Source organism: Gracilinanus agilis, chromosome 6, assembly GCF_016433145.1.
Source record: "Gracilinanus agilis isolate LMUSP501 chromosome 6, AgileGrace, whole genome shotgun sequence".
NCBI classification, from domain to species: domain Eukaryota; kingdom Metazoa; phylum Chordata; class Mammalia; order Didelphimorphia; family Didelphidae; genus Gracilinanus; species Gracilinanus agilis.
In genome coordinates this window covers 252,882,306-252,897,445 of record NC_058135.1, presented here as the reverse complement: position 1 = coordinate 252,897,445, position 15,140 = coordinate 252,882,306, and positions in this window count along the sequence as shown.

Sequence of the window (15,140 nt, the reverse complement as noted above, 5' to 3'; positions counted from 1 at the left end):
CCGCTCCCAGCGTCCGCTCCCAGCGTCCGCTCCCAGCGTCCGCTCCCGCGCGCGCGCTCAGATTTCGCGTGCGTTCTTGACTTAATGGGGTCCTAAGTCTTGCTGCTCTCAGGAACAGGTCCCGGAGCTGCTGATGACTCGATGGGTGCCCCAAACTTGCTCTATTTCTTTTTAGCTGGGTTCAGAGCTATAGGTGAGTGTGGAGGGGGTGGGGGTGGGGCGGTTGCTCAGCTCGCGCTTGAGTGAGAGCCCTTTTTAGCTTGGAAATGTCTCGATTCCACGTACCTTCCACGCTGTGCCCTGTTGTGGGGTTCCTCCGTTCGTCTGGACTTGTTTTTATGTCCCCTTGAGGAGTTTTGTGTGTTTCGGTCAGGAGAGGTTTAGAGCTGCTTCTTACTCTGCCGCCATCTTAACCCGGAACCTCAGTATCATTTAATTTTTATTTCTAATCCATTATATTTCCTCTTTCATTTTATGGGTGAATTCAATCCATGCACATATTTCCACCCATGATTACAAGTGTTGTGATTCTCCCCAGCCCCAGTATAAACTGTGTGGTCTTCTTTTGCACTTACTCTCTACCTCTCCTAAATAAATAATATGGGAAAATAAAAGTAAATCGATCAGCCCTAGTAATCACCAATTATAGTGGTCTGATCTTATTACTCTATTTTTCTATTTACCTGACTTAGACCAAGATCCCTGCATCTGACTTTTTCTCTTTTTTTACTATTCTGTGTAATCAGCCATCCATAATTTAAAATTTCCTTTTCTTGTGACTTTTCCCTCCTCAACTTAACTCTCTCTTAAACCCCGCTTTCCTTCTCTTTGTCCCTGTCTATATCCCTGTTTAATGTTTTTCTAATCTAAACCCCAGATAAGAGTGAGATTTCAGAGTCCCATTTCCCCAACTACTTCTATGTTTGTTTATTCTTACCTAGTCTATTCTTTTTGGCCTTGATTTGAAAACATTTCCTTAAAATTAAACAAAATAGAACAAAATCACACCCCAGCCCTGAATTGTGTGTGTGTGTGTGTGTGTGTGTGTGTGTGTGTGTGTATTGTTATATTAAAAGGAGGTTGCCTCCTTTTAATATAACAGTATGTGTGTGTGTGTGTGTGTGTGTGTGTGTGTGTGTGTGTGTGTGCACTTGGCCATCATTTAGCCTTTTCAAATTATTCAAATGTATTTAGTCTTTTGGGTTTCTCTTTTTTCTAGTCTTTCAGAACTTCTAACATTTCTGGTTTTCTGAGGGTCTGTTTCTTCCTTTAGATAAATGACTTTTTTTTGGTAAGAAAATTGTTCTTAGTTATCAGCTTTTTTCTTTTCTTTTTGTCACTAAAATCTAGTTTTGGATAATAATGAAATTGAATTTTTAAGAGATTTTTTAAGAAGCCCTTACCTTCTCTCTTAGAATCAATACTGTTTCCAAGGCAGAAGAGTGGTAAGGGCTAGCTCTGGAGGTTAAGTGACTTGCTCAGGGCCACACAGCTAGGAAGTATCTGAAGCCGGATTTGAACCTAGGAACTCCAATCTCTATTCCTGGCTCTCAATCCCCTGAACCACCCATCTACCCCCTAAAAGACATTTTTAAAATGGGATTACACATAAAGAGTCTTAAATGGCAAGTTATTATAGAAAATTTCTTTATTTTATTTATTTTTAAACCCTTACCTTCCATATTGGAGTCAATACTGTGTATTGGCTCCAAGGCAGAAGAGTGGTAAGGGTAGGCAATGGTGATCAAGTGACTTGCCCAGGGTCAAACAGCTTGGAAGTGTCTGAGGCCAGATTTGAACCTAGGACCTCCCGTCTCTAGGCCTGGCTCTCAATCCACTGAGCTACCCAGCTGCCCTCTAGAAAATTTCTTTAATATCTTCAGATATTTCTGTGGCACTGTAGAAAGAGAGGTAGATATGGAGTCAAAGGACCTGGATTCAGATTCTGGTTTTCTTTTTTTCCTCTTAAGATCATAGCTTTAGAGGTTAAAGGACCATAAACATCTTCTAGTCTTTTTCCCTCATTTCCCTAAAAATATCACTTCTGTTTTCTGGGCCTCAGTTCCTTATCTATAAAACAAAAGGCACTGAAGTAGCTTTAAGAGCCCCAAATGCTATATATTTTGTGTCTTCTCAGTTTTCTTGCACAATGATTACAGAGTTCTAAAGAAGTTTCTGTTTTACAGATGTCCATCTTATAAAACCAATATTATCTTGCCTCAAATGAGTCTTTTTGTTGGGCCTATCCAAAAAAAAGTAACTTCAGAGTCCTCCCTACCATTAATATATTTTTAAAGATTAATATAATTAATTATAAGAATTTTCTGACTATGTGTATTGTCCTTTTGGGTTAAGTGGCAGTATAATACAAGATAAAATATGACAATAAGAATTTAACTTTCTACTATATACAAGTCATTGTAATAGGTACATAAAAATATTAAGTAATTCCTTTTCTCAAGGAATTTTCATTCAACGATGAGTCTGAAATATGAAAAGAGATGAATAAATACAGAATATGTGCTGGTTAAAAGCAATATAGAAATAGTTTTTTAATCAATTTTATCAATTTAGTAGTTTTATCAATTTAAGAGGTAGAGTAATCGTTTTAATAGGAGGAAGAGAGTCAGGAAAATCTTTTAAGTAGGAAATCACATCCGAGGTGGACTTTGGCAGGTGCTCGGGATTCCAAGAGCTCGAACTCCAGAAGGGGGGTGAGTGTAGAAGGACCCAGAAGTAAAGAGAGGGGGAAATGGATTGGGACACAGAAACCTAGAATTTGGGGAGATACCTCAAGAACTTCTCTAAACTCTGGAATTGGTCTGGCCACAGAAGACTGTACCTGATAACCACTGGTAAATAGATAAAGATGGCGTTCACATTCCATACTTTTGAGATCTGCCTATCTCACTAATAGACAACTTTGTCAACCTTCCCCCTAAGCCACCTATCTAGAAAGTCACATGTCCTCTTCTCCCTATTCCTGTTTTCTGTCATGTAACCAACTCTCCTGTGAAATACTTATAAGCTCCAGCCTTTTATACTTCAGGGAGGCTGATTTCCACCTGTGAGCTACCTCTGGGACATCTGACTCACTAATAAATCTCTTTAAATTTATTGGGGTGCACCCTGTAATTCCTTAGATGTGAATTCTCACCCATAACAAGAGCATTCTTGTCAAGTGGAATCCAAACATTCTACATGGCCAACGGTTAGCATGAGGGGCAGTCTAAGAAAATACCTATCTGAATGAGTTCAGGATGTTTCCAGGCATTGAATCCAATAATCTGGTAGGGGAGAGATAAAAGGGATCAAGGTTGGGAAATGATTGGGAATCAGCTTTGGAGGCTGGGTTCCTGCAAAGATCAGGCAAAAGTCAGTCACTTAGCAAAAACCAAGATGGGATGCTTGAGGTCAGAGCTTTTAAATTTTTGTATTTATAGCCCCAGCACCTCTTATTATGTTTCATACTCAGAGTAAGCACTTAACAAATATTTGTTCAATTGTTATCATTAAGTTAATCAATTACTCCATCAGAGCCTTTGTGTAGGTCACAACTTGCAGAAGGGAACTTTGCAAGATGGCAAGTGGAACCAATAGAACTAAGGAACAAAAAATTCTTGATAGAAATATATATACATTGATGCACATGAAATTGTCTTCCTGGCACACTGACTGCTCCTTGTATATAACACTCCATCACACAACTATGCTTTTTTCACTGATTGTTCCCAAGCCTGAAATGGTCTTTTTCCTTATTTAGATCTCCTGGCTTCTCTGGTCTCCTTCAATATTTAGCTCAAAATCGCCTCTTTTGCAGTAGCTCTTTGCTTTCCCTCAGAGATTACCTCTTTTTCTGTCTCTTTCTCTGTCTCACTCTGTCTCTGTCTCTGTCTCTGTCTCTGTCTCTGTCTCACTCTTTCTTATTTTCTCTGTGTTTGAGTATGTCTTTCTGTGTCTGTCTGTCTCTATACTGTATGGAATGATGGAGAAAGAAGTCAAGAGAGGAACAAAGGGATAACCTTGGAAAAGACTGTGTAGAATGTGTTCTACACAAAGGTTTTGAAGGCATACTTCACAATCTTTTTTTTTAAACCCTTCATTCCATCTTAGAATTAATACTATGTATCGGTTGCAGGACAGAAGAGTGGTAAGGGTTAGGCAATGGGGTTAGGTGACTTGCCCAGGATCACACAGTTAGGAAGTGTCTGAGGCCAGATTTGAACCCAGGACCTCCTGTCTCTGGGCCTCCCATCTGAAGTCTGGCTCTCAATCCACCGAGTCACCTAGATGCCCCCATACTTCACAACCTTATGGCTGGCCATTCACATATTAGAAACAAGACCCCACAGAGATACTGTCAACAAAAAACAGCATAAAGCCTTTGTCTGTAGCCAGTGAGATCCCTTTTCACTTTTGGTATGAGATGATACTGGGACATCGTGAAAGTATTTCATTCCATGTGCATTCATGGTGTGCTGGCTTTAGCTCAGTCATATAGATATATTGGTGGAAACAGATCTGTTTACAATGACAATTCAAGACTAGGTCATTGCCACTAGCAGCTAAAGAAAATATAGAGCCTGGATTTAGGCATCAAGGAAATAGCAGAGATTCGGCTACATGTCACTACAGCATAGAAAAGTTAGTTCCTTCCAAATACCAGCTCTTAACAGTTGATTATAATTTATATATCAGAAGTATGCTTTTTTAGTGGAATGACAGATAAAATTTCTCATAGGGATAAGGGTAAAGACTGAACCTCTGATCTAACTGATATAAAACTCAGAGAAGAAAAAAATTACAGACCTCAAAACCTCCCGGTGAACTCAACCAATAAACTATACAAGAATTAGATAATTATGCATTAAACTGTTTCCCCCAATCACCAGAGGTAACACTAATTCATAAAAAAAGTAAGAGCATGTTTGATTACACCATTCCACATACGCAATCTCTAAGCTACCTGGAACCAAAAAGCTCTCCAAGTATAGAAATTTAGTTGATGAGATTAAAACCAAGTAGGGACAAGATGAGGAACATATCGTAGTGGTACTGTTTGACTGGAGCTGGGCCAGTGATGCTTTAAGCAAGCATCCTGACACTTTTATCTACCTAAAAATGATTATTTGATTCACCAATGTAATACTCATAGAATGTTGACTATAAAGCTATAATGGCACAATAGTAACTTGTCCCAGGATTGTTTCTGTCATACCCCATTAAAAAAGACAAGAACAAAAAATACTGAAAATCAGTATGGTATAGGAGCTAGAGGGCAAACTTTAGAGTCAGGAAGACCTGGATTTAAGTCCTGTCTTCAAAATTTTGAATATATGACTATGGGCAAGTTATTTATTCTATCAGTGATCCAGGAAACTTTCTAAAACTATGACTTGCAGGATTCCAATTTCTGTAATAAATGTTGAAGGGGATATGGCAAAATTGGGACATTAATGCATTGCTGGTGGAATTGTGAATTGATCCAACCATTCTAGATGGCAATTTGGAACTATGCTCAAAAGGTTTTAAAAGACTGTCTGCCCTTTGATCCAGTTATACCACTGATGGGTTTATACCTCAAAGAGATAATAAGGGGAAAGATTTATACAAAAATATTTATAGCTGCACTCTTTATGGTGGCAAGAAACTGGAAAATGAGGGGATGCCCTTTGATTAGGGAATGGCTAAACAAATTGTGATATCTGTTGGTGATGGAATGCTATTGTGCTCAAAGAAATAATAAACTGGAGGAATTCCATGTGAACTGGAATGACCTCCAGGAATTGATGCAGAGTGAAAGGAGCAGAACCAGGAGAATATTGTACACAGAGACCAATACACTGTGGTAAAATCAAATGTAATGGACTTCTGTACTAGCAGCAATACAATGATCCAGAACAATGTTGAAGGATTTATGAGAAAGAATGCTATATACATTCAGAGGGAGAACTGTGGGAACAGAAACACAGAAGAAAAACAACTTCTTGATCACAAGGGTCAATGGCGATATGTAGACTCTAAGGGATCACCCTAATGCAAATATTGATAATATGGAAATAGGTCTTGATCAATGACACATGTAAAACCCAGTGGAACTGCTCATTGGCTACCAGAGGGGTGTGGGAGGAGGGAAGGGAAAGAACATGAATCATGTAACCACAGAAAAATATTCTAAATCAATTAATTAAATACAGAATTTCAAATAAAAATAAAAAGAATTTCAATTTATAATTTGTGCTGGTATTTGTAGTTTCCCCATGGCTATGTGAAGACTGGTGGGACTGGGAGATAATAGAAAGAATCAAAATGAAGAGTGCTGGTTGTGGAGAAGAGTAGCTATGTCCTTGTAAACTCCTTAGAGCCTTTGAAGAAAATGGTTCCCTGCAATGAACCAAGATCCATAAAGGGGAAAAAGCTATATAAATGCTAACTATTATGATTATTTTTATTTTTTAAACCCTTACCTCCAGTCTTAGAATAAGTATTGCAAGTTGATTCCAAGACAGAAGAGCAATAAAGGCTAGGTGATGGGGATTAAATAACTTGCCCAGGATTACATAGCAAGGAGTGATTTAAAAAATGTTCTCACTATTATAGTAAAGATTTACAGTGTGCTTTATTTTGTAACAACCTGTGAGGTAAACAGTCTAAGCAGTATTAATACCATTTTACAGATTGGAATATTGAGGCTCCCAGAGGTGCCTGGAGGCAAAGAGTGGGTGTTTAGGTATCCTGATTTCAAGATTTTGACTCTTTCTATTTCTTCACAAGTATTTTAAAGGAAAATCTACTTGGCAATTATTGATAGGTACCCATGCAGATTTAGGAGTTTAAATGATTGGAAAAAAACATATCATTTTCCCCAAAATCATTTTTCAAAAGAAAAATCGGGAACTGCAATTATGTAGGGCGTGAGCACTTGTCAGATACATTACACCTGATGTGTGATGGACATCTGTCAGTCTGACCACTGGCTTTTCATACATCAATCCCGTCATTTGTTTTCTCTTCTATCAATTTACTCTCAGTTCGTGCGTTATCAAAAATGAAATATGCCAAATGAATTTCTCACAGAAGAATAAATCTTTTGAGATATCATGAATCCTTCAGCCCCATATGGATAGAATGGTTATTAGATCAGTTGAAATGCCTCCGAACTCTAATGTGATAAGCTGCTATTTTTCAGGATACATGGTAGAAACTTTTTTGAATGAAAATATGTTAGCAAAACCCTCAGGATAAAGTTTTGCTGGAAAACTTGTACATAAACCATCATGGCTTCACATTTTAAAATGAGAATTGTGTAATTGAATTAGTTTTTATTAAGCTTCCCTTAGGCAATCCTCCCATTCTCCCCCTTTAGGAAGGTACTGTTCCAAAAGTTCATTTGTAAGTCATCTTCTTGGAAATCTTATTACATATGGTGGCTGGTTTGTCAAACCAGCCTACAAAATCCCATCTAACTCTTGTAATGTTAAAGGAAGGATGCCATGCTTACAGAAGCGTTGGATCCAACTGTTCCCCTGGAATGGATTTCTCACTGCTGCAATGGGACTACAGATTGTTCCTTCTTCCATTTTCCCATCAGGCCTAAGCTAAGACCCCTATAACTCCATATTTCTGTTGGCTTTGTGGTCTAAGATGTGTCTTTTCTCCAACAGGGGAGTGTGAAGAATGAGAATGAGAGACGGGAGGAAGATGGGGAATTCCTGGTAGTGGTGGTGTTGGTGAGGAGCTTTGTGAGGCTGGTGAGATTGGGACATAGGAGAAAGATGGGGAATGCAATGGGTGGTGGTTGTGGTGGTGGTGGTGGCCAGTAGCTATGTCCTTGTAAATCCCTGAGAGAACTTTCTTAATCTTCCTCTTCTGTCTTTTTCATGGATTCTTAGAGATTATTGTTCTGGTTGTCTTTTTCATTAATATTCCCCGTGGCTTAAGACCAGGCTTCATTGTCTCTGACACAAGGCAGAACGTAATGCAGACATACAGATCCTAGGAGACTTTCTTTTGGGCAGCTTGGTGGTGCAATGGATAGAGAACTGGACCTGGAATCAGGAGGACCTGAATTCACATTCAGTCTCTGACATAATGTTTGTATGACCCTAGCCAAATTACATAACTCCTGTTTTCCTAGTTTTCTAATCTGTAAAATGGGGACATTAAGAGTAGCACCTACTTCCTACTGTTGTGAGGATTAAATTGTATAATTATTGTAAAGTACTTAGCATGGTGCCTTGCATATAGGAAGCTATATTTCTAAGATGTATAACTAGGTGCACAGTGGATAGAGTACCAGGTCTGTCTGGAGTCAGGAAGACCTGAGTTCAAATTCACCTTCATAGACTAAATAGCTATGTGATCCTGAGCAAGTCACTTAACAATGTTAGCCTAAATTTCCTCAACTCTAGAATGATCAATGATCTGGAGAATGAAATGGCAAAGTACTCCAGTACCTTTGCCAAGAAATCTACACCTCTCCCCCCTTCAAAATGGGAGTCACATGACTGAAAGTGACTAATCATATTCCAAAGAATTTTTATCAGATTATATATGCATAAACAAGTATTCCTTCCACATTCTGACTCCCCCATCACAGTTTTGATATATCACCATTCAATGTAAGAAATTAAATGGGAATTTTTAAAGGAATTTTGCAGAAGATGCTCAGAACATGTGAAGATTGGCAGATGACACAGAAAATGTTTAAAAACTCAAAAATGTATAATATATATAGATAGTATTATATAATATCAACATTTTCTCTCTTTTAATATCACAAATATGTATAATTTCTATTTTTGATGTTAAAATGAGTAAAAAGTTAAAGCTTACTAAAAATGATACAGCAAAAGAAAAAAATTCAGACTTCATCTTGGGTATGAAGAGTGAGCCAAATTTTTTATACAGATTTTCCAGATTGCAGGGTGCCATGCCTCTTACCCTAGTGATACGGAAGAGATGCCTGTACACAAAAATACATACAAATACACACACATGTACTTGTACTTGTATATATGTGTGTGTATATGGTAGAGAGAGAAAGACAGAGACAGAGAGAGAGGGACAGAGACAGAGAGACAGAGACAGAGATAGAAAAAGGGAGACAGAGAGAGGGAGAGACAGAGAGAGATAGAGAGAAGCCAGCTCCCCCTTATGTTATGCCCTGTTTTTCATTTTCACTTTAGAGAACGATCCATTCACAAAAAATGATGGACTAATGAGGAGTTTTCTGTTTCTTTTTGTAACAAACCCTGTTTCAAAGAAAAGCAAGCTCAGACTAAATGGGCATTTGATCACAGGAGGTGAGTCAGGGGCATATGCCTAGATCTCAGAGGATAGGGTAAAAAACTGAGGAGAGGCATTCCAGGAATAAGGACCAGTAATAGGATTAGCCTAAGTCAGCTGTGGGGGCACAGAGATTTGCCTTGTTCTACCTCCCGCTTGCCTTTGCCAATACTTGCTGTCCCATGGCCAATTTTGACACTGAAGTCTCCATATGTTGTGTCTAGCCATATTATGAACCGAAGTTGAAAGTGTGGATTGAGATAAGTGAGAGGAAAAAAGTCTCAGGCTGATGCAGAAGGGAGAAAAGGGAATGTCTGTGACCATTGGCTAGTTCCTGGGAGATCATTTGTGTATAATGATTGTATTTGGCTTTCTGTAAGTTAGAAGCCTTCTCTTCATTTTGGCATATTCCAATGATCAGTTTGCAGACAGGCAGCCCATTTTCAGATGCAGCCATTCCTGAAGAGAATACATGTATAACTATTTGAGAAACACAGTCCTGGATTTGTCAACAACAACAGTATTTCTTATCCTAGGTCAGTAATGGTGAACTTATGGTACAGGTGCCAAAGATGACACATAGAGCACTCTCTATGGGTATGTGACTCTCTCTCTCCACCCAGTTTGTTATTAGAAAGAGGGAAGAACTTGGGCACAGCTGCTTCCCTCTCCCTCTCTACCATATCTGACAACATTTTTTATATCACTCACCTCTCTACTCAGCAGCCCAGCGGGAGCACACAGGGGATAAGAGGGGGAGCTCATAGACAACAAAGTGCTCTGGCCACTGCTCTCCCCATCTCTACACTTACTGAGAACATTCCTCATTTCACCTACCCTTCCTCCCAGCAGCCCAATGTGAACACTTTTTCCCTCCCCTGCATGGGTAAGGAGGGCACGCCTGGCACTTGGTGGGGATAAGGGGGACAGCACATGGTCTCTGGTGGGGGGTGGGAATGGCACTCGGTCTTGGGTTGGGGTGGGAACTGGTACTCCATCTCTCAAAGGTTCGCCATCACTGTCCTAGGTTCTCATTGCAATCCTTTTGTGCTCACTTAGTTATAATTCATGTTTCACTCCCATCTCATCCTGAGCCTTCTAATATTTTCTCTGATCTCATAAACTATATTTCCGAGGCTCCTGCTTGCTTCTCTCCTTGAGGAAGAAAGGGATTCTTCTATACCTACATGTATTATATTCTATTTGAATTAGTTACATTTTTTCTCTTCATTTGGATAGTAAACCCTTCGCCTCAAGTCTTTTCCCTCTCCAATATATCCTTCATGCGACTGCTCAAATGACTTTCCTATCAGTACAAATATGACCATAGCCATATTAAACATCATTAAATATCAGAGATTTTCTATTGCCTCGAGAATAAAATCAAAACTTGTCTGTTCTTTAAAATCCCTCACCAGCTGACATCTGCCTACTGTCTTATTACTCATGTCTTCTCTTCTTCACATATTATAATACAGCTCAACAAGACTACTCCCTGTTCTTCACATACAATAGTCCATCCATCTCTATTCCTTAGCTTAAAGCTGACCATCACACCAGCAATGTCTTCGCTTCCTTCCTCTGTCTCTTAGAATTCTTTGCCTCCTTTAAGACTCAGATAAAGAACTATTGAGTCGTTTCAGTTGGTCCTTTATGACCCCATTTGGAATTTTTTGGTCTGCCATTTCCTTCTGCAGCTCATTTTACTGCTGAGGAAACTGAGGCAAACAGGGTTATTTGTGACTTTCCCAGGGCCACATAGCTAGTGAATGTCGGAAGCCCGATTTGAACTCAGGAAGATGAGTCTTCCTGATTCTTGGTTGAGGTACTCTACCCACTGTGCCACCTAGAACTACCTTCAATATGAAGCCTTTCCTCATCTTCCTAGCTGGTATTACCTTCTCTCTCAAAACTATTTTGTATTTATTTTGACTATATCCTGCATATACTTACATTGATCAATCATCAAATATTTTTAAAGCACCTACTATGTTAAGCTCACATATGGTTCATTTTCTGAACATTTTGGAGAAATGTCACCAATAGCACAATAGCTTTCCAGTTAATCAGGGGTGTAGGGAAGTGCTTAACCTTCATACAAACTAAAGCAATACAATAATCCCATGGGACAGGTAGTGGCTGATTTTATAGGTAAGGTTGGCCACGGAAAAATTGTGAAGTACATAAAATTCATTATGTAATCCCATCCTTTATTATGAAATTTAAGTCATTGAAAAAGTATGATATAAAATGAAGCATATAGTAAATGCTTAATAATAATCATAATAATAGGAATAGCTAACATTTATATAACATTTACTCTCTGCCAGGCACTATATTAAAGCCTTTACAATTATTCTGTCATTTGATGCTCACAACAACCCTGGGAGAGAGGCCTTATTATTCACAGATAAGGAAACTGAGACAAAACAGAGCTAATAAGTTTAAAGTGAAATAAATTTAAATGTGTCATTGAGTTAAAAGATTGTTTTTATAAACTTTTAAATCTCTTAATTCACTGCTTAAAAACAGATTTTGTTGTTTTAACTAAGCTTTTTTGTTTTTAGAATACCGAATCTTGGTTATCAGTGCACTTGGGTAAGTACCACTTATAATAACCCAGCTTTTGTATGGTCCCAAGCATATGTCCAAGATGATCTAAATCCTTGAAAGGATAAAGATGAGAAAACTTTACCTGAAACTACACCTAGTCTATTATAAATGTTAAATTGGTGAAATAAAAGATTGTCACCACTCCTTAGGGAAATTTAACAAAAGTAAAACTTTTAATACAGTAAAGAGGTTAAAAGAGCCCAGAAGCTATATCAGCCAGCAAACTCTTGATCTCTTTGCCAAGTAGAGAGACATGGCAGCCAACAACAACACTGGTTTAGAAAGGCAGCTTATTTGGCAACCACTGATGAGAAAGGCAGTAGAAGAACGTGAATCATTATCACCTCAAGAAAGCAGTTGACTGGAAATAGATCTTCAAATCAATTGATTTAAGAACCAAGTCTTGAGAGCACTGATAGGTGAAAGTAGGATGATCACAAACAGATGAACCTGGAATAGATTAGTGAGCATAGTAAACATCAGCAAAATTTTATCACCAAAAAGGGTGGAACTACCATTATTAAGATTCTAATGGATGAAACTTTAGTGCATGATATGAGAAAAGTTAAAATGCTACTTTTTATACAATTCATATGACTCATTTGTACTATTTTTGTATAATTTATGTAATTTTCTTCCCATCATCTTGACAACAGCATAAACTACAACTATCTTCAAGGTATTCTTTTGGTCAACAATTATCATAAGCATGACAAATTGAAGTCAGTGAATTACCCATGAAATGATTCTTTTTAGCCCTGGGTCCATTTCTAGCCCACTAGAATCCCAAAGTTTGCAAACAGAAGGCATAGCCTTTGAATACTGAGTCTTTTAAAATGACTCCCTTAAAAATGAATAAAAACAAATCATGTCAGTTCCTACTAAGTCTGATAGACTTCTATAGAAGTATCTACAGTGACGGGAACCCTTGTTATCACAATCATTTCCTTTAAGAAGAACATTAGAAAGTATTAGACTAAGTGCCAAATACAATACAATGAAATTGTCTTTTTAAAAATAAAATAAAAATAAAATTTAATATTAACAGAAAATATCTCTGACAAGGGCTCATTTCTCAAACATATAAAGAATGCAAGTCAAATTTATAAAATCTCAAGTCATTCCCCAAGTAATAAATGGTCAAAGGATATGAACAGAGTTTTCAGTAAAGAAATTAAAGTTATTTGTATTCATATAAAATGCTTCAAATAACTATTGATTAGGGAAATGCAAATTAGAACAACTTTAAGGTACTACCTTACACATATCAGATTGGCCAATCTGACAGAAAAAGGAAAATGACAGATGTTGGATGGAATGTGGGAAAATTTGGATACTAATGTACAACTGTTGTTGAACTGATCCAACCATTTCAGAGAACAATTTGGAACTATGCCCAAAGAGCTATAAAACTGTGCATATGCTTTGTCAGAACAATATCACTATTAGGTCTATATTCCAAAAACATAAAAAGGAGATGGAATGGACCTATTTGTACAGAAAATATTTCTAGCACCTCTTCTTATGGCAAAGAATTGGAAAGTAAGGAAAAAGGCTAAACAAGTAGTCATAGATGATTGTAAAGGAACACTATTGTGCTTTAAAAAATGATGAGCAGTATGCTTTCAGAAAAACACCTGTAAAGACATTATATGAACTGATGCAAAATGAAGTGAGTGGTACCAGGAGAACATCGTACAAAGTAACAGCAATATAATATAATGATCAACTGTGTCTTAGCTATTATTAGCAATACAGTGATCCAAGACAACTCTAAACTACACTTATGAAGAAAAAATGTCACTTATTTCTAAAGCAAGAATTAGGGTCCCAATACAGATTGAAGCATACCATTTTTCACTTTCTTTTCTTTGACTTTTTTCTTTAATGATTGTTGTCTTCTACAACATGATGAATATGAAATATTTTACATGATAGCACATGTTATAATTTATATCAAATTGCTTATCATCTCAGGAAAAGGAGAGTGGAGGGAAGAAAGGAATTTCAAATTTAAAATGAGTGAAAATAAATGTTAAAAATTGTTTATATGTGCAATTGGCAAAAAAATTACTGAAAATTCTGTTTATATATTTTGATTTTATATCACATAAATTTCCCCATTAATTCTTCTTTCCCCTCCCAGAGAGAAATTCCATATAACAAAGAATATTTTTTTTAAAATCCTCACCAATACTGTGTATTGGCTCCAAGGCAGAAGAGTGGTAAGGGCTAGGCAATGGGGGTCAAGTGACTTGCCCAGGGTCACACAGCTGGGAAGTGTCTGAGGTCAGATTTGAACCTAGGACATCCTGTCTCTAGGTCTGGCTCTCAATCCACTGAGCTGCCCAGCTGCCCCCAACAAAGAATATTTTTAAAGAAAAAAAGAGATAGGAAAAACAATCAACAAAATCACTTGTTCAGTCAGTTTTTAATTGTGTGCTATTCTTTGGAATCCCATTTTTTTTTTTTTGGCAGATATACTTGGAGTGGTTTGCCATTTCCTTCTCCAGCTCTTTTTATAGATGAGGAAACTGAGACAAACAAGGTGAAGTGACTTGCCCAGAGTCACACAACTAGTAAATATCTGAGGCCAGATTTTAACTCAGGCTCCAGGACCCTCACTCTATCCATTTCATCACCCAGCTGACCATATCATATGTATAGTTGAAACCATATATATAATATAATATATGTATGTATGTTTGTATGCATGTCTCATAATATGTTTGTGTGTGTAGACATATATGCATATATGGTATGTCCAAGAATGGGCTATTTTAGATACCAAATTCTTTTCTGAGAAATTGGATTCAAATATTTCTCCCCTTTAACCACTTGAAATCTATTATCTTCATAGGAAATGAGAGGTTACTGATGTAAGCATTATTTCAATGTAAACAAAAGAGAGGATATCTAAGAGTACCTAGGAGGAGAGGGTATAATCTTAAAAATCTAATCAAGAATGGAGGAGTAGTGTGCCCACTATCTATCTTCTGTCTATCAGTCAATCACTCAGTCTTTCTATCATCTATCTATCTATCTATCTATCTATCTATCTATCTATCTATCTATCTTCTATTTACCCATTCATCTATCTATTTCTCTATCTTCTGCTTATCAATCAGTTACTCAATCTTTCTATCTTTCTATCTTCTTTTTACCCATTCATCTACCTTCTATTTACACATTTCTCTCTCTCTCTCTCTCTCTCTCTCTCTCTCTCTCTCTCTCTCTCT